The sequence below is a fragment of the Lissotriton helveticus genome, chromosome 3_1, assembly GCF_964261635.1.
Source record: "Lissotriton helveticus chromosome 3_1, aLisHel1.1, whole genome shotgun sequence".
NCBI classification, from domain to species: domain Eukaryota; kingdom Metazoa; phylum Chordata; class Amphibia; order Caudata; family Salamandridae; genus Lissotriton; species Lissotriton helveticus.
In genome coordinates this window covers 1171025329-1171048978 of record NC_136061.1, presented here as the reverse complement: position 1 = coordinate 1171048978, position 23650 = coordinate 1171025329, and the positions used below count along the sequence as shown (strand labels likewise).

General features: G+C 46.6%; 1 protein-coding gene across 1 annotated transcript in view; it reads left to right on the top strand.

Moving 5' to 3' along the window:
* Window positions 1–23650, top strand: part of ACMSD (aminocarboxymuconate semialdehyde decarboxylase) — a 625677-nt gene that overhangs the window by 8051 nt on the left and 593976 nt on the right. The gene's annotated exons all lie outside the window — the stretch shown is intronic.

The following is a 23650-nucleotide window of genomic DNA, read 5'->3' as shown; positions in this document are numbered from 1 at the left end:
AGCGCCTGCTCGCCTTCCATTCGTGATGTTCAGCGCACAGTGGAGCCTAGCAGGACCCGCCAAGCAGCGGTGGGCAGCTCTAGTTGCGACCGGGACAGCCGCTTAACATCCAGCCATAACAGATCCCATTTAAAAGAGCTGGCGCCTGGAAGTGAGTAAATCACGCTGTCTGTTGGCAGCCTGCTGACAGAGTTCTGGGTGTTTGCGTGCTTCAAAGTTGTTGCCAAACGCGTTTCGAGAGCGGGCTGCTCTCTTCTTCAGTGGCATCTGATTTCTGCACAGAAGCGCTGATGAACATCACCTGCTTGTTGGGCGTGGCCTGACAGCTTGGCCTTCTGGTATATGTAGTCCCCAGTGGGAGTGCTTACTGTGCAGTCTGTAAACTGATAAAATCCCAAGTGGGTCGAAGTCATCAAAACCCGTAGTGCTGCCTTGCTTTCTGGTTGTCAACGTGTGAGAGAAGGCGCCAATCTGCTTTAGCGCCTGCTCGCCTTCCATTCCTGATGTTCAGCGCACAGTGGAGCCTAGCAGGACCCGCCAAGCAGCTGTGGGCAGCTCTAGTTGCGACCGGGACAGCCGCTTAACATCCAGCCATAACAGATCCCATTTAAAAGAGCTGGCGCCTGGAAGTGAGTAAATCACGCTGTCTGTTGGCAGCCTGCTGACAGCGTTCTGGGTGTTTGCGTGCTTCAAAGTTGTTGCCAAACGCGTTTCGAGAGTGGGCTGCTCTCTTCTTCAGTGGCATCTGATTTCTGCACAGAAGCGCTGATGAACATCACCTGCCTGTTGGGCGTGGCTGACAGCTTGGCCTTCTGGTATATGTAGTCCCGAGTGGGAGCACTTACTGTGCAGTCTGTAAAGTGATAAAATCCCAAGTGGGTCGAAGTCATCAAAACCCGTAGTGCTGCCTTGCTTTCTGGTTGTCAACGTGTGAGAGAAGGCGCCAATCTGCTTTAGCGCCTGCTCGCCTTCCATTCCTGATGTTCAGCGCAAAGTGGAGACTGCACAGTAAGCGCTCCCTTCTCGGGACTACATATACCAGAAGGCCAAGCTGTCAGGCCACGCCCAACAAGCAGGTGATGTTCATCAGCGCTTCTGTGCAGAAATCAGATGCCACTGGAGTTGGGCGGATCGTTCCATCCAACTCCTTCTCTGAATCGGTTCCAACCGACTCAAGATCTGCGGTTCCGCTTGCCTGATTACGATGTGACCGAACACCGTTCATTCAGACTCCCATCTATGGGAGCCCATGTTCCAACCAACAACACTGGCTCCTATGGGGTAAAGGGGGGTTTGCGGAAAACCTTGCACCCTGTCGCAGGCACCCCATGGTGCCTGCCACACAATGCATGGTTTTACAGGGGGGTCACTTGGGTACCCCTTTGGCCCCAAACCGGAGGCATCAGGATGAAGGGGGGGCCTGTTAGGGGCCCTCAAAGTCAGTTTCTGATAGCCTCTACGTGTCGAACAGTCCGACTTGGAAAGGCTGTTGGAATCCAGCATCGTAATTGCTCGGTCTGAAACGCTGTACGTAGAGCTGTACGATTCGGCTCCGACGACACAGATACGCCGAGAGTCAGACGGAACTGAGTCAGAATGATAGTGCGCTTTCCCTTCTGACCCTGAACATGGTAATCGGTCGGGCAGATTGGAATCCAACCGAGTCGGGCGGATTGGTTCCGACACGGTCCTTAGAAAATCCGACTGTTGGTCGGAGGCTTTCCGCACGACATCGTAATCGGCCCCATAGTGTTGAGGACACTACACATGGGCCATGACAGCCTGGCCCAAAAAGGATTATTCTTGATCTATGGGGTCACTTTCTTAAAGTTTGAATATTCCTGGGCTACGTGGCTACTTTCAAAAACAGCTCTGGAATGTATGAGCTCACAGAATGTACACTTTTACTCAGGCTGAAATTTCACCTGAACCAGGCACTTCTTCAGTGGAGATGCCATATGGTCATCCAGCTGTTCCATGGAAGTAAATGTCCTTCAACATTGGGGAAGCTGTAGGCATTATGTCATGGCCTACTAAAGGTCTAATCTGCACTCAAGTCATGGCAGGGTCATCGTTCTTCATTTGCAAGATAAGTCCCCCCAACTGCAGAAAAGGCCTTGAGACCAGACCACGACCTTTCCTGAGAAGCATCAGTTTACAAGCCCCCATGCGGGAGAAATAGTAACCTTGTGAAGATTTATGTGAATTGGGTGTAGGTATCAAGTTTATTTTTGTAGAAATTGTGAAGTGAGCACCGCAGGTTTATGCCTCGCTAATGGTCTCACTGATGTGCGCAGAACTGCCCTATTTAGAAGGACAATGACCGAGTCATTTCTTCTGTGAAAGTAAACTGTGCAAAAACAACCTCGCCTAATAAACTAGAGTTAGCACAAAACATGGTTTATTTGAGATTGTCACACTTTTTCCATACGAAGGCATATATACTTGTTTAAATACGTATACTTAGATTTACATTACAAGCATCATCTCATTTGGTATATAAAATTAACACATTTTAATCTGCTCAGTATGTTCAGGTCATATTTTGGATGCAATTCCTTTAGGAACTGTATGTGAGGCATAAAGATGAGGCAAAGGTATCTATATGTATATGCCATCTTTAAATACTGACCTGACTCTTTATCCCACGTGTTCCTTATTTGTCCGTCATCTAGTCCTGAAGCCAGGAGTATTCGTTTTAGAGGGCATTGTAGTCACAGCAACAAAAAGGGAGTTTTTGTCAAGAGTGGTATGAGCTCTATTGAAGAGTTTTGCTAAAATAGACACTAACACGACATTTTTATGTGCACAGTACGTTTAATAATATTTTGTAATCAGTAGTATTTTACCCAAAAAATATTTGGAAAAAAATAGTAGTATAATACATATTTGATAGCACCCAGTGCTAGGACCACGATTCAAAAGAGAGGATAGTAGTTTACAGGGAGTTCCCTTTACACCTTGTAGGAAATATGTTGCAAATCATACGTTTTAAAGCCCATTAGGCCAGTAGCATTAGTGAAATCTGCAAAGACGCCAAATACAGTGTTATGGGGGAGGACATGGGGATCTCCTGCAAGTAATTTTTGGGAAGGTGAGAGGTGACTAGGACATGGTGCATTGTGCGACAGGAATATTGGTCAAAACAGGGCAGAATTCTAAATACCACTTTACAGAGGATATGTGGAGTGGGGTTTTCTCCCCTCGGGTTCTCGGAATAATGTGTGGCAAATGATGTGCTCAATTACAATACTTTTCCGCCAGGTCCAGAAATTAGAAGAATTGATCCATTAACTAGGTTGCAATTTTTTGATGGAAGTCATAGGTCGTCAGAACTCCTTTCAGAGGGCCACAGGACTTGCAGGGGCTACTGGGCCCAACCATGGGGGTTGAGGCCTTTTACTCCTCATGTCCCTGGGCCAAGCACCCCTTCTTCACTTCACTCTCAGTGATAGATGTGTTCGAGCAGTCCATGGCTCCCTCGGGGGTGAGGGAGGGGAGCAGGGAGAAGTCTGGATACAGATTAGTGAGCACAGGCTCCCAACTCAAAATGCATGCAGCAGCAATAAATCAGTGTACAACCAAACACCCACTTTTATAACAAAAGAGACATATTTTATTTCCACCATTAACACCACAAAGGTAGAATATAACATGCACATATATTTGCACAATCCTACCCTGAGATCCGGGCTCTAGGATCTCTCTGGCACTCTTCTGTACTACTCACTCCTTGCGTTAGTGATCGTGATTATTCTCCATTCACTATTGGTAACACTCAGGATTGACCCCACTAGTAGCCCGAGTCTTAAGAGTCCTCTACAACTCTGATTTAAAGTCAATAGTGTTCCAGCACGCATGCACTTGATATAACAGCAAGTTTCCCAAGGGCCATTGGGCCTGAAACAAGTCTTACCCTTTCCAGCAGAAATGAAGTGTTCAGAGTCCTGGGGTGCATTCCTTCTGCGGGTTCTCGCAGCAGCTTTCCTCCAGGTCAGGTGAGTCAGCCCAATGTGGACTCACCAAATGCACTCAGCAGGTGCAGGCTCTCTCCCTTGCAGTCACACTCCTGCTGCTCCTGCAGAGCAATTATTCCCACGCTGCTGATGGGGGGGATGGCTATGACTATCCTGTTCTTGATCCTACATTTAGGTGACAGTGCTCCCATGGTGTCCCCACTCATCAAATGGAGTCAAACTAGTCCTAGCCCTTGCTGTTCCCAGTGACCTATGACTCACTATCCACGGGATCCGGCCAGGCCAACATGACTAAGAAATGCACAGCAGCTCCTCATGGCATACATGGATTGCCACACAGCTGCCCCACAAGGCTTCGGCCCTTCTCACGTGGCAGTCTTCTACCACGGCAGCCCCTCCTGGCATAGGCAGTTGCTGCACCGCTATTGCACAATGCTTCTACACTTACTACACAGCAGTCTTTACCTCGGCGGCGCCTCTGGACATACAGGGTACACTGCACAGCTACTGCACAGGGCTTTGGTTCTTACCTCACAGCAGTCTTTACCATGGCTCTCATTACAGCAGTCCTCTCCGGCAAGCATGGGTTGCTGACTCAGTCTTGGCAAGCAGGCAGACACTGGTGCTCCAGGCTCCAAGTCATGTAGTCTTAGCTTCCCTGGGCGATAGCCCCTCACCCAGCAAGAAGACTAGCAGGCCTTAGCCCCCAGTCTTGCAGAGCTCCCCTCTTCATGCAGCCCATCTGGCTGCTCAGGAGCTGACAATTTTTGGGATCTCAACCTCCCTTTCTTATAGTCCATTTCCAGACACCAAATGTGATTTGGGGTCTGATTTTTTGAAGTTTTATGTTGGGGTCTGCTTCTTTTGAAGTGCCTGCTCCTCTTCTCCCACTTCTTCGGGAAAAGCAGTCTGTCACAGCAGGAATGTCTCTGAAGCTGACCAAGGGAAATGTGAATCCAAGAGTTCGTCTGGGCTCCCAGCCCTACTTGTTATGATTCCCTTATAACCCCATCTCCTTCCTGAGATGTGTCAGACCCCTTCCTTGTCACCTGTCACTGAATCATAGAGCAGCCTTTGAAGTGTACAGAGAGGCCTGGTCCTCCCATCCATTCCCCAGTGTGTGTTCCAGTGGTGTAGCTTGGCCTTTTGCCGCCCGTGGCAATTGCTGCGCTTGCCGCCCTGTGACAGCAGCAGGAAAGAGCTGGGGGGGGTCCGCTGCTCTCAAAACACGTGCAGCTTGGGACAGACAGCCCCCCACACTCCCTTACTATGCCACTGGTGTGTCCCACCCAGCTACATGAATTCAGCAATCCATAAATCTGTCTTGGGTGATCTCTCTACCTCCACTTCATGTTTCACCATGCATGCCTGGGTCTCCCAAAATTAAACCCCGAGCCCTCCATGTATTGTACCATTCACAGGCACACATACACCCATTGCATGTATTCAGCATACTCACACTGAACAGTACTGTATCATCCATGCACTGTACCATTCACAGGCACACACATTCAGTACTTGCATTCAACATGCGCACACTGCCTAGCACAGTATTCTTTATTTATTGTACCACTCACAGTTACATATACACTCAGCACATGCACTCATTCTGGATGAACTGCACACCTTATTGTTGGACTTGGGCCTTAGGGCAGGTTCACCCCGAGACTTTTTGCTTTAAATGGTGACCTGGCAATGGTGATTTTTGGGATTCTGCACACTTTCACTGTGTCCCAGTAGAAAGTGCGTGCGCACTCTGAGTGTATGTGCTGAGCTAGGCCTGCCTGCCCATAGGAATGCATGGGGAATGTATGTGTCCCTGGTAGTTCCTGATGCGTGGGGTGTACAGGCTTGAGTCTGGTATGTGTGAACTCGTGAGAGTGAATGCTGCAAGATGGTGTATGCAGCATGTATGTGTCTAGTAGGGAAGCGCCATTTCTAGACATGGCTGTACGTGTGCAGTGAAGGTGCTGGAGTGTGATTGGCTGGAGCTGGCTGGCATGCCAGGCTCCAGGAAGTCTGGATGGGTCTGCCTGGTGGTGAGTGTGAGATTAGCATGAGTGATGTGTGGGAGGAGTGTACCTGTGTCCTGGATGGGCTGGGTTTTCCCCACACAATGCTGGCTCCGCCCCCCTGTGGTGTGTCTAATGACCCAAGCCCTGCCAGTGAATAGAGAGGGTGGTTGAGGTAAACAGAGTACTCAAGAACCAGCTGCGACTGGTTCCGCCCCCACCCTGCACCTTCAGACAAAGGGAAATACTGTATAAAAATGGGGCTGTGTCCCCACTGAAGTTGTTCTCTTCCAGGATCCTGAGGGGGCTGCTGCTGGGCCAGAGGACCGCCACTTGGGGTGTCTCCCTGCCTGGAGACCCAGTGTGCTGGCTCTGGGCCCAGACCTGCCCCCCTGCCTGCCTACAAGGACTTTGGGGCCTGAACTTTGCCTCTAGCGCTTGGTAGCGCTCCTTGTGGCCCTTAGCGCTTGAGAGCGCTTTCTTTTATCCCTGAAGCGTTGGAAGCGCTTCATTTGTGGCCCTAGCGCTTAGAAGCGCTTTATTTATCAGCTGAGCGCTGGGAGCGCTGTCACTGCCCCTCCGCGGCTGCCCACGCCGCTTTTGCTGATTTTGGAGTCCCCTGGCAGGTGCCCACCCTGCCCGGGACATTGCCGCTGTTTCGGATTTATAATTTACCTCGAGGGAGGCCACCCCTCGGTAAATTCATCCCCCGCCTAGAAGTGCCTGAAACGGGTCCGCCGCGCTGCCCGCGACGACCCGGAAGTGCAAGGGCCCGTCGGCCAATCACAGCGCGGCCCCGGGGGAAGCGACCGGAAGTCCCGCCCCGCAGCCGCGACCTGGAAGTCAGGCAGGCCGGGGGCAGGAGAGAGGCAGGCGGAAGCTGCTGCCTGCCGGGGCTCCCGAGGACGAGGGAGAGCCCCGGAGAGAGGGAGAAGTGTGAGAAGGGAGCCCCCGAGGAGCGGGAGCTCCTGTGAAGAGCCGCCGACCAGAGGAGACGGCGCGAGACCGGTGAGTGCCCGCCCCTCCCCTCCAGAGCGAGTCACTTGTGCCGAGAGGCCTGTGGGGCCTCAAGTGATTCCCGAGTCCACTGAGGACTCCAACGACCGGCTGCACCTTTGCTTGATGAGCCCAGAGAGGCTCGAGAGCGCGCCCTTGTGTTTAGAGCCTGCGAGGCTCAGGGGCATAGCCTGGTGTTTTGAGCCCAGAGAGGCTCTGAGGGTGCCGTTCGTTTTGTGAGCCCAGGGAGGCTCAAAAGCGCCACAATTGTTTTAAGAGCCCAGCGAGGCTCAAAGGGGCATTTTGATTCCAGAGCCTGTGAGGCTCCCACGATTGGCCCATCCTTCCCTGCACAGTTGCCCAGCACTTTGTGGGCAACTGCCACGTTTAGGCCCTGACATTGGGACACAGGGACAGTCACAGGTGGTGACTTGTGAGTTTGGCGCAATTGTACTTTCTATGCACCTCTGAATGTATTGTTATGCGTCATGTGCCTTTTACACCTCTGAATGAATGTTATGCATTGCATCATGTGTTTTCCTCTTACACCCCTACAGGTATTGTGATACATAGGTGGTTGTTTTCTCCCTATTACAGGTGGTGCTAGTGAGATCCTGGTTACCAGTGATTACTGGTTGTGTGCTATTTTGTGCTAAAGTAAATTTATATTTTACATTCTAAATGCTACTTCTGACAGTGTTACTTCTGATTCCTGACAGTGGTCCAGGTGGCCCTGTCTTGTAAATAATCCCCTGTAAATTCTGCCCGTGCCTCTGGCACATTGTAAAGTGTGTGTTTTATCTAATGTGTTTTGGTGTAATACAAAGGCTATTTTTATATGACCTTGTGTGGCGTTTCCTTTGTGGTGGGCCTGGGTGTTGTTGCTGGGGTGCGTGCGCAAATACTTAACTTACATCGCCTCCAAGTTTAGCCTTGCTGCTCGCGCCACGTTACCTAGAGGGTGAGCAGGGGTTATCTTGGCGTGTAACTCCCTTGCCCTGACTTGGTAGTGGTGGTCTCTGACTGACTTTGGCGAAAGCCCTGGCCAGCCAGGGATCCCATTTCCAACACTTATGCATTGTACTACTCCCAGGTACACATACACCCAGCGCATTCACGTATCCTGCATGAACTACAAAGCACTACATCATTCAGGTGCTTAACCACTTTCAGGCACACACACCTCCAGCACATGCATACATTATGCAGGCACTACTCTGTACTGCATTATCCCTGTATGTCACACTTCCCAGGCACACATACACCCAGCACAGATACACCACTTCTGCACTGTGCAGCACTTCACCCCACTCTTATGTAGCCAACGGGGAGTTAAGCACACAACTGCGGAACTTTAAAAAGTGAGTGAGTCTATAGGCCTCACTCCAGTGACACAGGTTAAAAATGACCTGCTCACTCCTACTGATCACTACACAGCATGCTACCACAACCATTCTCTGGCTTCTTAACTCTTGGTGAAGGCAGTAGTGTTCCACCGTTATGAGGGTAGCACTGTGGGCACCCCTCCTAGTCCAACAAGACCGCAAACTGTGAGACAGGTCTGCCATGGCACACACACATGATTTGTGTTTGCCTATGGCAACAAATAATAGCATTAGGGATCCAGCTATCAGTACAGTTGAGCACAAGGTGGCAATAGCACCAATAAACCACTCAGGGTTGAATGCACACTTAACAAAAGTTAATTTTATAATATTATCCCAGCAGAACTGCTTATTTGCATGCAACTCCTGGCAAAGGCTTTGCGAGGGACTGAGCAGAGCTGCCAAATGGCCCTCGCTCATGAGGGGCACTCTCTGCCAGTCAATGTTTTTTTACCCAACACTTTATTTTAGAGCTTCTCTTTTTCCATCAGTAGCATTGGATGGAAAATCCCAGAATATGAACTACCTGATGTTGACTCATGGTAGACCTGTCAGGTTTAGGATGGGGTTCTGTCAAACTTGTTGCCTTACTCATCCATTTATGCTGATCCTGTTTTTGTTGGCCTTGGACTCGGTGCACTTTACCCCTTCTGACCAGTGCTAAAGGGGATGTGCTTGCTCTTGTGAACATTGTGAAATTGCCTTACACCCAATTGTCACATTTAATTTACTTGTAAATTCCTAGTAAAGTGGTACTCAGACCTGCCAACTCACACGGTGGTACCGTGTGTCATACAATATTGGCTCACTTCACAAGGTCTCCCAGTGAAGAGCTGATATCATACGGTAATTCCATGCCCTGGACTCAGTGTTACCAGGTTGGGCGATTTCCTGCACTCACATTTTTCTCATTTGTACGGAAAGAAGCACCACTGATAGCCACAGGTCACAGGCTGGATTATACATTGTGTATTATACACTTAATTCCAGCCTGTTTCTCGCCTCTGCACCCATTGACTGACAGTATGGCTACTTTGATATGTCATCTCGTGTTTTCAGAGAAGGTCATCCCTAATACATTCCACCAGGTCATTGTCACTCTTGTTCCTTTTGAGTGGGATGGGGTCTCAGGTTCTGTAAAAGTAACTATGAGCCCTATCATGCCTGTAGATTGTCTGTTGGGCAAAGGCCTAGGGCACACGATCTGGAGGTAGTTGAGCTCAGGTCTCACCTGGAGCTGTTAGGCTTGCTGAATGGGTTTGAATGACCACAATGTCCATGGCTGCCCATAAGGGGAGCCAAGGAAGCCTGGAGCCTTGAAGAATGTCTGAGGCAACTGATAATCAGAGGAATGGCAAGGGGGTGGAAAACCAGCCCCTGACACTCCCATGGTACTGGTTGAGGGGGCACATGAGAAAGCTGCCCCTGAGCCTACCGGGGAAAGCATTGCTGCCCTAGGATACCTGCCTGAGGTTGCTGGATGGCAAGGTGATTGTGGGCCCACCATGGAGGAATTTTGAAAGATGTAGAAGGAGTGCCCAGCTCTAGAGGGCTTGAGGAAGCCCAGGGATCAGGCGAAACCTCTGGAGATCACCTTATCTATTGGAAGAATTGCCTTCTGTATAGTGAGCCTAAGGTTCCTGGACCTGGGGCAGCCCAGGTGCAGGTTGTCTCACAGTGTTACAGGGCCTTCTTACTGGGGTTAGCTCCTGACATACCATTGGCAGAAAATTTGGGCAGGACAAGACCTTTGCCAGGCTTGTTGCCCACTTTTATTAGCTCCATGCGAATACATCCGCAGATACATTTTGTAGGTCTTGTACCACCTACCAGGCCATCAGGAAAACAGAGTAAGAGCTGCAGGCTCCCTTGGTTGACCTGCCTGTCATTTGCAATCCCTTTGAGAAGGCAGGCATCAACATTGTTGGACCCTTGGACCTCAGAATTGCCATAGGCAACAGGGTCATCCTGGTTTTGGTGGACCACACCACTAGGTGCCCAGAGGCCAACTCTCTGAGGTTTTGGACAGCCCCTGCAGTGGAAAGGGCCCTGGTGGGGATTTGTAACTGAGTGAATCCTCCAAAGAGGTAGTAAATGACAGAGGCACTGTAGGAAATAGCCCTTTCTGCAGTGTCACCCCCAATCCATTTACCTTCCTCCGCCCCTTTTGCTGAATTGTGTTTTGTTGGCTTTATGACTCTGTGCACTTTACCACTACCAGCCAGTGCTAAAGTGCTTGTGCTCTCTCTCTATAAACTATGTTATAATTGGTTTACACCTGTTTGGCATATTTAATTCAATTATAAGTCCCTAATAAAGTGCACTACATGCTCCCAGGGCCTGCAAATTAAATGCTACTAGTGGGCCTGCAGCATTGATTGTGCCACCCACTTAAGTAGCCTTTTAAACATGCCTCAGGCCTGCCACTGCGGAGCTTGTATGTGAAGTTTACACTGCCATCTCAACTTAACATTTTAAACCCCTTGCTGAGCCTTAAACTCCCTTATTTGTTTCATATGTTACCCCCAAAGAAGGCCCCTAGGTAGCCCATTCAGAAGGGTACTGTGTAATAAAAAGTTATGACATGTACGTTTAAGTTTTACATGTCCTGGTAGTGAAAAACTCCCAAATTCCTTTTTCACTCTTGTGAGGCCTACCCCTCCCGTAGGTTAACATTGGGGATTCCTTGTTACTTCTAATAAGCTGTGATATTCCCATCTGGAAGGAGGTAGAATTGTCATATTTAGTAGAACTACAATAACAAATCCTCTTTACTAGTAAAGTAGGTTTTATCATTACAATTTGAAAAATGCCACTTTTGGAACAGTGGCATTTTTCTGAGGTTAGCCCTGTGTGCCTGCAGCCTGTCTCTAATATACAATCTAAGGTGGGTGACAGCTGAACTTTGTGCATTCCCTCTAGACAGCCATGCACAATGGTAGCTTAGGTGTGACTTAGTGGGCCGTCCTGGGAGGAGCTAGGAACAACCTCACACCTATACCTGAATAGGCAGTGTCCTGTCCTTCCACAAAGGGCTACATACCCCCCTTTTAGTGAGTCTTGAATCAGGGCAGGAAGGGAAGACCTCTGTGCACTTCAGACCTTTTCTTTTAAGTATCCCCTACTTCAAAGCCACCACTGGGTTTTAGAACTGGACTTCTGATACAACCATTTCAGTACAATTCTGGACCAGTGGATACTCTGTCAAGAATAAGGACTTCTGTGTTGCTAAAGGACTGTCACTCTGCTGGATGATCGGTACTCTGGAAGAATTGCTCCCTTCCTGTGCTGACCTGTTATTTGCTGCCCTCTTGCCAGGAGGGGAAGAGCTGGACCTGGAATCCATCTTGAAGCCTGGACCGCAGAGTGACTCAAAGGGCTTGTCTGCTAGCCTCCTGATCTGAGCCTCAGGGACATAACAGGCTCTGCACAGCTTCTATACCCATCTTCAAAGAGCTCCTGACCACCAAGAGGTGCCTCTCATGTCCTGGGTCCTTGGAAATATTTTTTGGCTCCTCAAATCAAGCTTTTGGTCTCTTCCGAAACACAAACGGGCCAGTTCGTTCCAGAACCATGCCTCTTGCACAGAGGATCATTGTGAGCTGCCGTAAGTTCATCTCTTCGCACAGCAAGCATTGTCTGCTGGCATGGATCACCACCATGTGGCTACAGCCCACCTGTCGACGGCACCCAGCCTGCTCTTCGCGTTCACCGACCACCACCTGCAATGCTGTCTTTGTTTCCGGGGACTTGCTTCTCTGTGAACGGGACTCTTGGCACAATTCTTGAGAACTTAAAACTTCAGCAGGACTTACCTGGAACTGTGTCCGACCTGAGCTCCATCTCCGTCAGCTAGAACTTTAGGATTTTACCTCGTCCATGATGACTAGATATCCTCGGTTTGCGCTTTGTGTTTTTCAGCACAATTTTTCTGTGTATTCTTTACAAATTCATAACTCAGGTTCACTTATTGCATGGTTGTATTTTTGGTCTTCATTTGTGTATAAAATTAAGCTCTATTTTTCTAATCTAGTGTGGAGTCTTTTTGTGTGGTGTTTTCTCTGTAATACTGTTTGAAGAATATCGATTTTGGGTAAGTACTATCGATATAAAAAATATTGAAGTGTTTAATATCGTTAGCAAACATATAGATGTTAAAAATATTGTTTTTTTATTAAAGGTATGTATTTTAGTATATATGTTATGTGTCTGATGCATGTATTTTTTGTATAAGAATTGTTTCTTTTAATTATATGTGTTAAAATGTTAGTAGTTATTAAAAAAAATGATTGGGGGAATTTTGCGTTTTTAGTTCCGTAGCAGGGTTGTGGGTTTATAGGGGAACATGGTGGGAAGTAATTTAATTATATAAAATGTATTAATTAGTTTTAGTAGTTATTATATTTTTTTATTAGAATTTTGCATTTTTAGTACCATAGTGGGTTGTGAGTTTATATGGGAATAGGGTGGGAAGTTATTTAATTATAGTAAATTTATTCAATACATTTTATTTCTTAATATTTGTTGAATTGAGATGTTGTTCTGTTAAATGTGTAAATTAATTTTAATTAATTATTTATTCGATTCATAAACTTTTATTCGGTTACAAATCATGTGACCATAAAAAGTACACAAATATAATATTGCAATACACATATAAAAAATCAATGTATGTTACATTAAAAACAGTGAACATAAAAACCATAATTATAAACAATTCATTTAAATGGTGCAAAATACTTCAAAGATTACAACAAATTTTAAGACATGACTTTAAGAAGCAAGCTATGCATTTAGCAGTATATTATTCAATAATTAGTTGCTAATTAAATTAAATTAATTATTTGACAATCAATGATGTTATATGTGTAATTAATATTAGGTGTGTGTTATGGTGTTTATAGGTGAAAATGGTGGTGGGAAGTAATTTAGTTTTTAATTGATTAATTAATAATTCGTTTTTTAATTAATTTTAATGAATTAATTAGCAATTGATCATGTTAATGGTGTAATTATTTTAGGTGTGTGTTTTGGTGTTTATAGGTGAAAATGGTGGGACGGGTGGGAAGTAGTTTATTTTTCATTGAATAATTTCAAATTCGTTTTTAAGTCATTTTAATTCATTAACTGACAATTAATTATGTTAATTGTGTAATTATTTTAGGTGTGTGTTGTGGTGTTTATAGGTGAAAATGGAAGGAAGGGTGGGAAGTAATTTATTTTTATTGATGAATTAATAATTAGTTGTTAATTAATTTGAATTAGTAAATAATGATGTAGTTGTGTAAATAATTTAAGTGTGTGTTGTGGTGTTTATAGATGTGAAGGGTGGGAAGTAATTTATTTTTAATTGATGAATTAATAATCAGTTGTTAATTAATACAAATTAATTAATTAGTTATTAATCATGTTCATTGTGTAATTCATTTTAGGTGTGTGTTGTGCATGTAATAGTGTTAAAGAATGTGTATTTAATGAATGTTTATTATTTTTTAATTATTAATAATTTTTAAAATAATTATGAATTATGGTAATTATGGAAATAAATGTAAGTAAACATGTTTTTTTATTGGTTTGGTGTAATAGGGTAGGAAATAAAATAAATACATTCATGTTTTAAATATTTTTTTGCTTGTTAATATTTGCTTCTTTTAAATAAATATTATTTATAAATGTATTTCTTAATTTATTTTAGATAATAGTTGTACCTTTTGTTATATGTAATTAATATATTTAATGTTAATGTTTAATATATTTAATCTGATATTTTTTAAGTTTGAAAAGAGTAAAGTTTATTAAAGCAAAAGGGAGTGGGAAAAAAAGGGAATGCAATAATGATACATATGTATTATGTTATGAAAGCATAAATATACATAAATGAGTGGTTGCTTAACAGTAGATAAATGATACATGAAAGAATACAGCAAATCTGGTCATTTATCTAAAACATAACAATACAATCCTATTAAGGCTAAACAAGTAATAATAAAAATAGAGAAAAACAGAACGTCAAGAAGGTTTTAAAACCTCTTGTTCCAAAACATTACAAGCATGTAAAATTTTAGCATGACAATCAAAGAACGTCATAACTGGAGACCATATATTCAAACGTTTACAGTTAGAGACAGTGGATATACATAAATAGTATCCAATCTATGCAGCGGCGTCACTAGGGGGGTGCGGGGGGTGCGGCCCGCACCGGGTGTCACCCCATCATGGGGTGACACCAATCTGGTTACGCACGCTGGCTCGCCTCGCAAACACAGCTCTGCACTGCAGCTTCACCTCTGCTTTGCTGCTTTATGTGGTGTTGGGGTACGAGTCTACTTTGCACTTTCGTTTAGTGCAAGCGCACGGTGCGCACCTGCTTATAATTAAAACACTGCAGTCAGTGCAGTGCACATCGCCACGCACGCATGCACCACCTACTATAGTGGTGATTTGTGAATGCTGCCTGGTGCGATGCGCGGCGGTGTACAGTTTATAGGTCGGGTCCCAGGGCCGTCAATCTTTAGCGCTACCAATGACGGCCCTGGGACAGCCCTCGCGCGCTGTGTTCCTTTGATGCGTCACGGCGTTCGCGCGCCTGCACCACGTCTGTGGAGACAGTCTCTGCAAGGCCTGGAGTGTGTGCGCTTCTAGAATAAGTGTCACCTCTGTCACTGTTTCATATTGCGAGCACCGTCGTCTCCCTTTCATCCGGTAATGGGTTCGGAGGCCGAGGTAAGAGAAAGAACATTTACATGAAGTTTAGAAAAGTGCACACAATCACATCGCAATCGCATGGAATAGATAGCTTCATCTTCTCCTATTTCATGGAAACCTGCCAGAAGCTGTGAAGACCTGTCTCCTTTTACTTGCAAACCGAAAGTACTTATTTTCGGCTGTAAAGTTCAGGCTGTTTTGCAGGGCCGGAGAAGCGACTGATCCTCCGAATGCGAGGCAGATGCTTGTTTTTCTGGGCTCTCAGTCCTGTCCAGCTGAGTGAGTAAATACACTCTGGCTCGCTCTCCTGTTTCCTAGAAGCCAGTGGAGGAAATACAGATCGTGCTGCGTGATGTTGGAAGGGGGGCATGATCAAATTCGAACAAACACGCAGGACAATCTCGCCCTTGTTCGCTTGCACTACAATACTAGGAAATGCCCCCGATGCTGCCATTGCATCCGTTTCAGCGAGAGCGATGATGCGCTGGGCTGGGCCTGCCCTCGCCCAACCGTCCCTCCTCCGCCCTGGTGTGAGTCTCGAGTGCCGCTTCTTAAAGTCTAGATGCAGGGCACAGAAGTGTCCAGGCTGAGGAGAGTTCTTTCCGCACCTTGGGCACTGGTATGCCATTGCCGGCTGTCCCGAGAGGGTACACACGTTTGCAGAAATAAAAAACCTTGCTGCGGTGACCCCTTCTTTCATTTCTATCTTCCAGGGATTGTGCTGTGATTGCGGTCGATAATGTTTTGTGACTTAAGGATGGCTTTAAATGCTGCAGCGAGGATTGCTTTGGGTGTCTACCTATGTACTACACTTAAACTACTTATGATCCATTGCATGTGTACTCGCAGTCGCAAACATTTTCCCAGGGAGCAAACTATGTAGTGTATGTGGCAGAGGGCCGCATTGAAACCAGCATGGTGTCAGTTGAGGGGGCAGGTGTACGTAAGGTGGGTGTAGGGGAGGTGAAACGTACATCTAGTGGCTAAATTGCACTATGTAAAACCAGAACATTTGGATCAATCCTGGCTTCCCCACCTGATCAAACTGTGTGATCCTAGGCAATGGTTTTATTTAATTTTCCCTCCTTTTACTTCATTATCACATATAAGAGGACTTCCAAATACAAGACTTCGGGATTTGTGCTGTACAAAACCTGTGTTTAATTTAATAACCTATAATGTTGTTTCTGTGTAATAGCAACGCAGGCTGCCCAAAGGATGCACATAACAACTGATTTGCCTCTTAGTTCTCTACTGGCATTGTTGTCAGGGTGGGTGGAAGCGTGAATGTTTCTAAATTCATGTTTGAAAACTATCACTTTTAAAAATTACTTCTCAATGAACTGATATAACCGTATGTACTAAGATGAAATGGCATAGCAAGTTAACAAAATACACTTTTTGAATTTACTGATCATAATTTGCTGCAAGATTCAATCAACATTAAAAGAAATGATTACCTATTTACTTATCGTATTTTTAAGGTTAGTGGAGTTGAGTAAACAGCATCCCATTGCTTCTTTGAAACAGGGAGCCACATGTAAAGGTCAGGAGGGCCTCATGTGGCCCCGGGGCCGTACTTTGAGATCTTTCATCTTTACAGGCTTCCACTCTTTGAGGTTATTCTTGATAAAAACAGCTGTGCATTGAAGTGTTATCGCAGCTTCCAACCCCACTGCCAGGGCTCCCTCCCTCTCTGTTTACACCCCAGTGTTTGTCCATTTACAGAGGGATTAGAGCACAGTTAAGTATGGCTTTTGGAAAAAAAATAGTGGCGTAAGCACAGCTCTGTTTTTGGTACTACCCATGCATGCACCTAGTTCAATGCCGGACTAATTTCAAAGCATGTGGGCCCTTGAGGTACAAGTTTCTGTATGTTTGTGTATCACTCTGGGCAAAAAGAATGGCGTCCGCAGTACAGCAAGGGTAATCCATGAGAACTAGCCCTCTGTCCCAAAACGAGGACCCAACCGAGATCTGTACGCGGCCGCTTTGACCAGTTGTGTTGGTTTGCCCTGGGTGGTTTGGTATAGAATCAGTGCACAAGTCCCTTTGAGTGCTGATTATGCTAGTAGGTTAAGTCAATTTTCAACATTGTAAGATTTCCAGAACTCTTTAGAAATGGGTCTGTTTTTGTCGAAACCTGTGTGCTGCAGTTATGCACTTAAGGCATAGCCTTATAAATCAGTGGACGAAAATGAAGGCCTTGAACTGGAAGGGACTGCTGGCATAGTTCCTTCGCCAAAACACATAATATTTCAGAGCCAACTGGTTTAGGTCTTTTTTTTTGGGGGGGGGGGTTGTTTTTGAAGCCTGCTGGGGTATTAGTACAGTGCCCCCTCACCAGTCTACGGGAGACAGTCAGCTAGCTGGTGGCAGCTATGACTAGTGAGTGGAACAGGGGGGCTTATTTACAAGCCCCTTGCACGACCAGTGCGTCACTTTTAATATGGAAAAAAGTGGCGGACTGGCGGCGCAAGTGGCTTGTAAATAGAAATAAGCCCCAGGGTTTTTACTGGTATCCTTGGTATCTTCAGGAGAGGAGTCAATTGACATCCACTCTCTAAAATATGCTAGACTCTCCCTTAACTAGTACTTTATGCACTCCAAATGCATTTGTGAATAGGCCTCGTAACGTCTGTCTTGCTAGTCCTCTTTCTGTGCTAATCTGGTGTTGACAAACCTTTGCCCAAGGGATACAATGACTTCTCTCCGAGTGTGCATGTGCCGGTTATATGTCCATGCAGGTGGGCAAGTCGTAGGCATCTTGCATAGGCCTACATGGTCTCTGTCTCGCTCTACTATCTTGAGTAGACACTATGCGGCTGTTAAGTCATTACCAAATATGGGGCCTAAATTTACAAATGTTACTAAGGAAGTCCCGTTACTTGCCATTTGTGTTCACTGGCGGACTCGGAGCGGAGGAGGTCCATGCGGTAAGTCGTGAGGGGGTGACACCATGAGTTACCCGCACCGGGTGACACCAACCCTAGTGACGCCACTGAATCTATGGTTATAACATACAGCATACCACCAGGCCTGAAAAGAGAGGTCAGACACATTTTTCCAATGTTTGGTAATCTGTTGAAACCCACTCCCATAAGTAAATCCAAAATATGCATGTTTAAAGTACATTGAGACCAATCATCTGAAAGAGAGCCCAAGAAAACATTGACAAAGGAGAAGGGTACCAAATGATGAAAGATTAGGGTGATTTGTTTCCAAACACGTTTCCAAAAATCATGAACAAATGGACAAGTAAAAAGCAAAAGTTTTAAATTTGCAGCCTTGGAGGAACATGACCAGCAAGTATCAGTTAAATCAATGTTTATCTTATGGAGAAAGGCAGGTTAAAGAAGTAACCTGTTGTAGATAAAAAAGAGTGTCTCTGTGGTGTTACCCTCTCTAGATGTTTTCCTGTTCTTAAGCCAAATCTTGTTCCATAAATGAGTAGACCAGGAACTCCGTGGCCAATAAGGACCCTCCAGAATGCCCAGCAGCTTTAACAGTCTCTGCACCCCCAAGTCAAATACTTATTTCTGGCAAGTCAAATACGTCTTCTAATATTTTAATCAATAAAACACCAGAGGTAATTGAAGCAGCCCCAGACCTACCACCACCGAAGAGAAAACTAAGTGTCTACAATAAGTCTATAAGGAAATCCCCACGGCTACAAATGTGGACAAAGCTACCTTCACAACCTGATTTGGGTCAAAGACTGATATTGGACTCTTTATTTACAAAGCTTGAATTAATGATAAAGACCCTCCTAGTACCAATAACACAAAAAATAGAAATATTTGAGGAATTAGTCTGCAATTTAATCACCAATTGTAATAAATGCTCTACATCCATTGTGCTAAAGCTGATAGGGGCAGGGGTAGGGGCAGTAATCCCACTGCAAAATAAGATTCAAACCAAAACCCAACCTGACCCACTTGGACAAAGTTTAAGTGTTTTTACTGCCTTAGAAACTAATGGTATATCCAGTGGATCAAGTCAGTTAAATATATCTGAAGTAACAGGATCTGTAGCCCAGAACTCTGAGGTAGCTCACATCAGAGGACTCAGAAAAGGGGGTGGTGATGAACAGAGTGCCTGAATTAAGCAGACCAATCTTACCCAGTCCAAAGATCAGGGCTTGATCCATCACCGTTTTTTAGCTCACTGCACCATCCCAGCTCAGAACTTGGCTATATGCAAATTAGTCTGTTCCTGTCCCAGTGCATGATGGTAACAGGGCAAACCAAACTACCAAGCCAATTCTTATACTGGGAAGGAAACAAGCTTCCGGGGACCGGTTTCTGCCATTTCAGGCGTCGTCGGCCCGGCTTGCTTGAATCCTGATGGTGCAATGAGCAAGGGACTCACATCTGAGTATACCCTTCCACGCTTATGGTGGACAAAATGATTCAGAAAAGGGGGTGGTGATGAACAGAGTGCCTGAATTAAGCAGACCACTCTTACCCAGTCCAAAGATCAGGGCTTGATCCATCACCGTTTTTTAGCTCACTGCACCATACCAGCTCAGAACTTGGCTATATGCAAATTAGTCTGTTCCTGTCCCAGTGCATGATGGGAACAGGGCAAACCAAACTACCAAGCCAATTCTTATACTGGGAAGGAAACAAGCTTCCGGGGACCGGTTTCTGCCATTTCAGGCGTCCTCGGCCCGGCTTGCTTGAATCCTGATGGTGCAATGAGCAAGGGACTCACATCTGAGTATACCCTTCCACGCTTATGGTGGACAAAATGATTCAGAAAAGGGGGTGGTGATGAACAGAGTGCCAGAATTAAGCAGACCACTCTTACCCAGTCCAAAGATCAGGGCTTGATCCATCACCGTTTTTAGCTCACTGCACCATCCCAGCTCAGAACTTGGCTATATGCAAATTAGTCTGTTCCTGTCCCAGTGCATGATGGGAACAGGGCAAACCAAACTACCAAGCCAATTCTTATACTGGGAAGGAAACAAGCTTCCGGGGACCGGTTTCTGCCATTTCAGGCGTCGTCAGCCCGGCTTGCTTGAATCCTGATGGTGCAATGAGCAAGGGACTCACATCTGAGTATACCCTTCCACGCTTATGGTGGACAAAATGATTCAGAAAAGGGGGTGGTGATGAACAGAGTGCCTGAATTAAGCAGACCACTCTTACCCAGTCCAAAGATCAGGGCTTGATCCATCACAGTTTTTTAGCTCACTGCACCATCCCAGCTCAGAACTTGGCTATATGCAAATTAGTCTGTTCCTGTCCCAGTGCATGATGGGAACAGGGCAAACCAAACTACCAAGCCAATTCTTATACTGGGAAGGAAACAAGCTTCCGGGGACCGGTTTCTGCCATTTCAGGCGTCGTCGGCTCGGCTTGCTTGAATCCTGATGGTGCAATGAGCAAGGGACTCACATCTGAGTATACCCTTCCACGCTTATGGTGGACAAAATGATTCAGAAAAGGGGGTGGTGATGAACAGAGTGCCTGAATTAAGCAGACCACTCTTACCCAGTCCAAAGATCAGGGCTTGATCCATCACTGTTTTTTAGCTCACTGCACCATCCCAGCTCAGAACTTGGCTATATGCAAATTAGTCTGTTCCTGTCCCAGTGCATGATGGGAACAGGGCAAACCAAACTACCAAGCCAATTCTTAAACTGGGAAGGAAACAAGCTTCCGGGGACCGGTTTCTGCCATTTCAGGCGTCGTCGGCCCGGCTTGCTTGAATCCTGATGGTGCAATGAGCAAGGGACTCACATCTGAGTATACCCTTCCACGCTTATGGTGGACAGGTTCTGAGCTGGGATGGGGCAGTGAGCTAAATAACGGTGATGGATCAAGCCTGATCTTTGGACTGGGTAAGAGTGGTCTGCTTAATTCAGACACTCTGTTCATCACCACCCCCTTTTCTGAATCGTTTTTGGCCACTATAGGTGTGGCAGGGTATACTCAGACATGAGTCCCTTGCTCACTGCTCCATCAGGATTCAAGCAAGCCGGGCCGACGAGGCTGAAATGCCAGAAACCGGTCCCCGGTAGCTTGTATCCTTTCTGGTGAAGAATTGGCGTGGTAGTTTGGTCTGCCCTGTTCCCATGATGCACTGGGCCAGGGACAGACTAATTTGCATATAGCCAGGTTCTGAGCTGGGATGGGGCAGTGAGCTAAATAACGGTGATGGATCAAGCCCTGATCTTTGGACTGGGTAAGAGTGGTCTGCTTAATTCAGACACTCTGTTCATCACCACCCCCTTTTCTGAATCGTTTTTGGCCACTATAGGTGTGGCAGGGTATACTCAGACATGAGTCCCTTGCTCACTGCTCCATCAGGATTCAAGCAAGCCGGGCCGACGAGGCTGAAATGCCAGAAACCGGTCCCCGGTAGCTTGTATCCTTTCTGGTGAAGAATTGGCTTGGTAGTTTGGTCTGTCCTGTTCCCATGATGCACTGGGCCAGGGACAGACTAATTTCCATATAGCCAGGTTCTGAGCTGGGATGGGGCAGTGAGCTAAATAACGGTGATGGATCAAGCTCTGATCTTTGGACTGGGTAAGAGTGGTCTGCTTAATTCAGACACTCTGTTCATCACCACCCCCTTTTCTGAATCGTTTTTGGCCACTATAGGTGTGGCAGGGTATACTCAGACATGAGTCCCTTGCTCACTGCTCCATCAGGATTCAAGCAAGTCGGGCCGACGACGCCTGAAATGGCAGAAACCGGTCCCCGGAAGCTTGTCTCCTTTCTGGTGAAGAATTGGCTTGGTAGTTTGGTCTGCCCTGTTCCCATGATGCACTGGGCCAGGGACAGACTAATTTGCATATAGCCAGGTTCTGAGCTGGGATGGGGCAGTGAGCTAAATAACGGTGATGGATCAAGCCCTGATCTTTGGACTGGGTAAGAGTGGCCTGCTTAATTCAGACACTCTGTTCATCACCACCCCCTTTTCTGAATCATTTTGTCCACCATAAGCGTGGAAGGGTATACTCAGACATGAGTCCCTTGCTCACTGCTCCATCAGGATTCAAGCAAGCCGGGCCGACGACGCCTGAAATGGCAGAAACCGGTCCCCGGAAGCTTGTCTCCTTTCTGGTGAAGAATTGGCTTGGTAGTTTGGTCTGCCCTGTTCCCATGATGCACTGGGCCAGGGACAGACTAATTTGCATATAGCCAGGTTCTGAGCTGGGATGGGGCAGTGAGCTAAATAACGGTGATGGATCAAGCCCTGATCTTTGGACTGGGTAAGAGTGGTCTGCTTAATTCAGACACTCTGTTCATCACCACCCCCTTTTCTGAATCATTTTGTCCACCATAAGCGTGGAAGGGTATACTCAGACATGAGTCCCTTGCTCACTGCTCCATCAGGATTCAAGCAAGCCGGGCCGACGACGCCTGAAATGGCAGAAACCGGTCCCCGGAAGCTTGTCTCCTTTCTGGTGAAGAATTGGCTTGGTAGTTTGGTCTGCCCTGTTCCCATGATGCACTGGGCCAGGAACAGACTAATTTGCATATAGCCAGGTTCTGAGCTGGGATGGGGCAGTGAGCTAAATAACGGTGATGGATCAAGCCCTGGTCTTTGGACTGGGTAAGAGTGGTCTGCTTAATTCAGACACTCTGTTCATCACCACCCCCTTTTCTGAATCATTTTGTCCACCATAAGCGTGGAAGGGTATACTCAGACATGAGTCCCTTGCTCACTGCTCCATCAGGATTCAAGCAAGCCGGGCCGACGACGCCTGAAATGGCAAAAACCGGTCCCCGGAAGCTTGTCTCCTTTCTGGTGAAGAATTGGCTTGGTAGTTTGGTCTGCCCTGTTCCCATGATGCACTGGGCCAGGGACAGACTAATTTGCATATAGCCAGGTTCTGAGCTGGGATGGGGCAGTGAGCTAAATACCGGTGATGGATCAAGCCCTGATCTTTGGACTGGGTAAGAGTGGTCTGCTTAATTCAGACACTCTGTTCATCACCACCCCCTTTTCTGAACCATCAGGATTCAAGCAAGCCGGGCCGACGAGGCTGAAATGCCAGAAACCGGTCCCCGGTAGCTTGTATCCTTTCTGGTGAAGAATTGGCTTGGTAGTTTGGTCTGCCCTGTTCCCATGATGCACTGGGCCAGGGACAGACTAATTTGCATATAGCCAGGTTCTGAGCTGGGATGGGGCAGTGAGCTAAATAACGGTGATGGATCAAGCCCTGATCTTTGGACTGGGTAAGAGTGGTCTGCTTAATTCAGACACTCTGTTCATCACCACCCCCTTTTCTGAATCGTTTTTGGCCACTATAGGTGTGGCAGGGTATACTCAGACATGAGTCCCTTGCTCACTGCTCCATCAGGATTCAAGCAAGCCGGGCCGACGAGGCTGAAATGCCAGAAACCGGTCCCCGGTAGCTTGTATCCTTTCTGGTGAAGAATTGGCTTGGTAGTTTGGTCTGCCCTGTTCCATTATGCACTGGGCGAGGGACAGACTAATTTGCATATAGCCAGGTTCTGAGCTGGGATGGGGCAGTGAGCTAAATAACGGTGATGGATCAAGCCCTGATCTTTGGACTGGGTAAGAGTGGTCTGCTTAATTCAGACACTCTGTT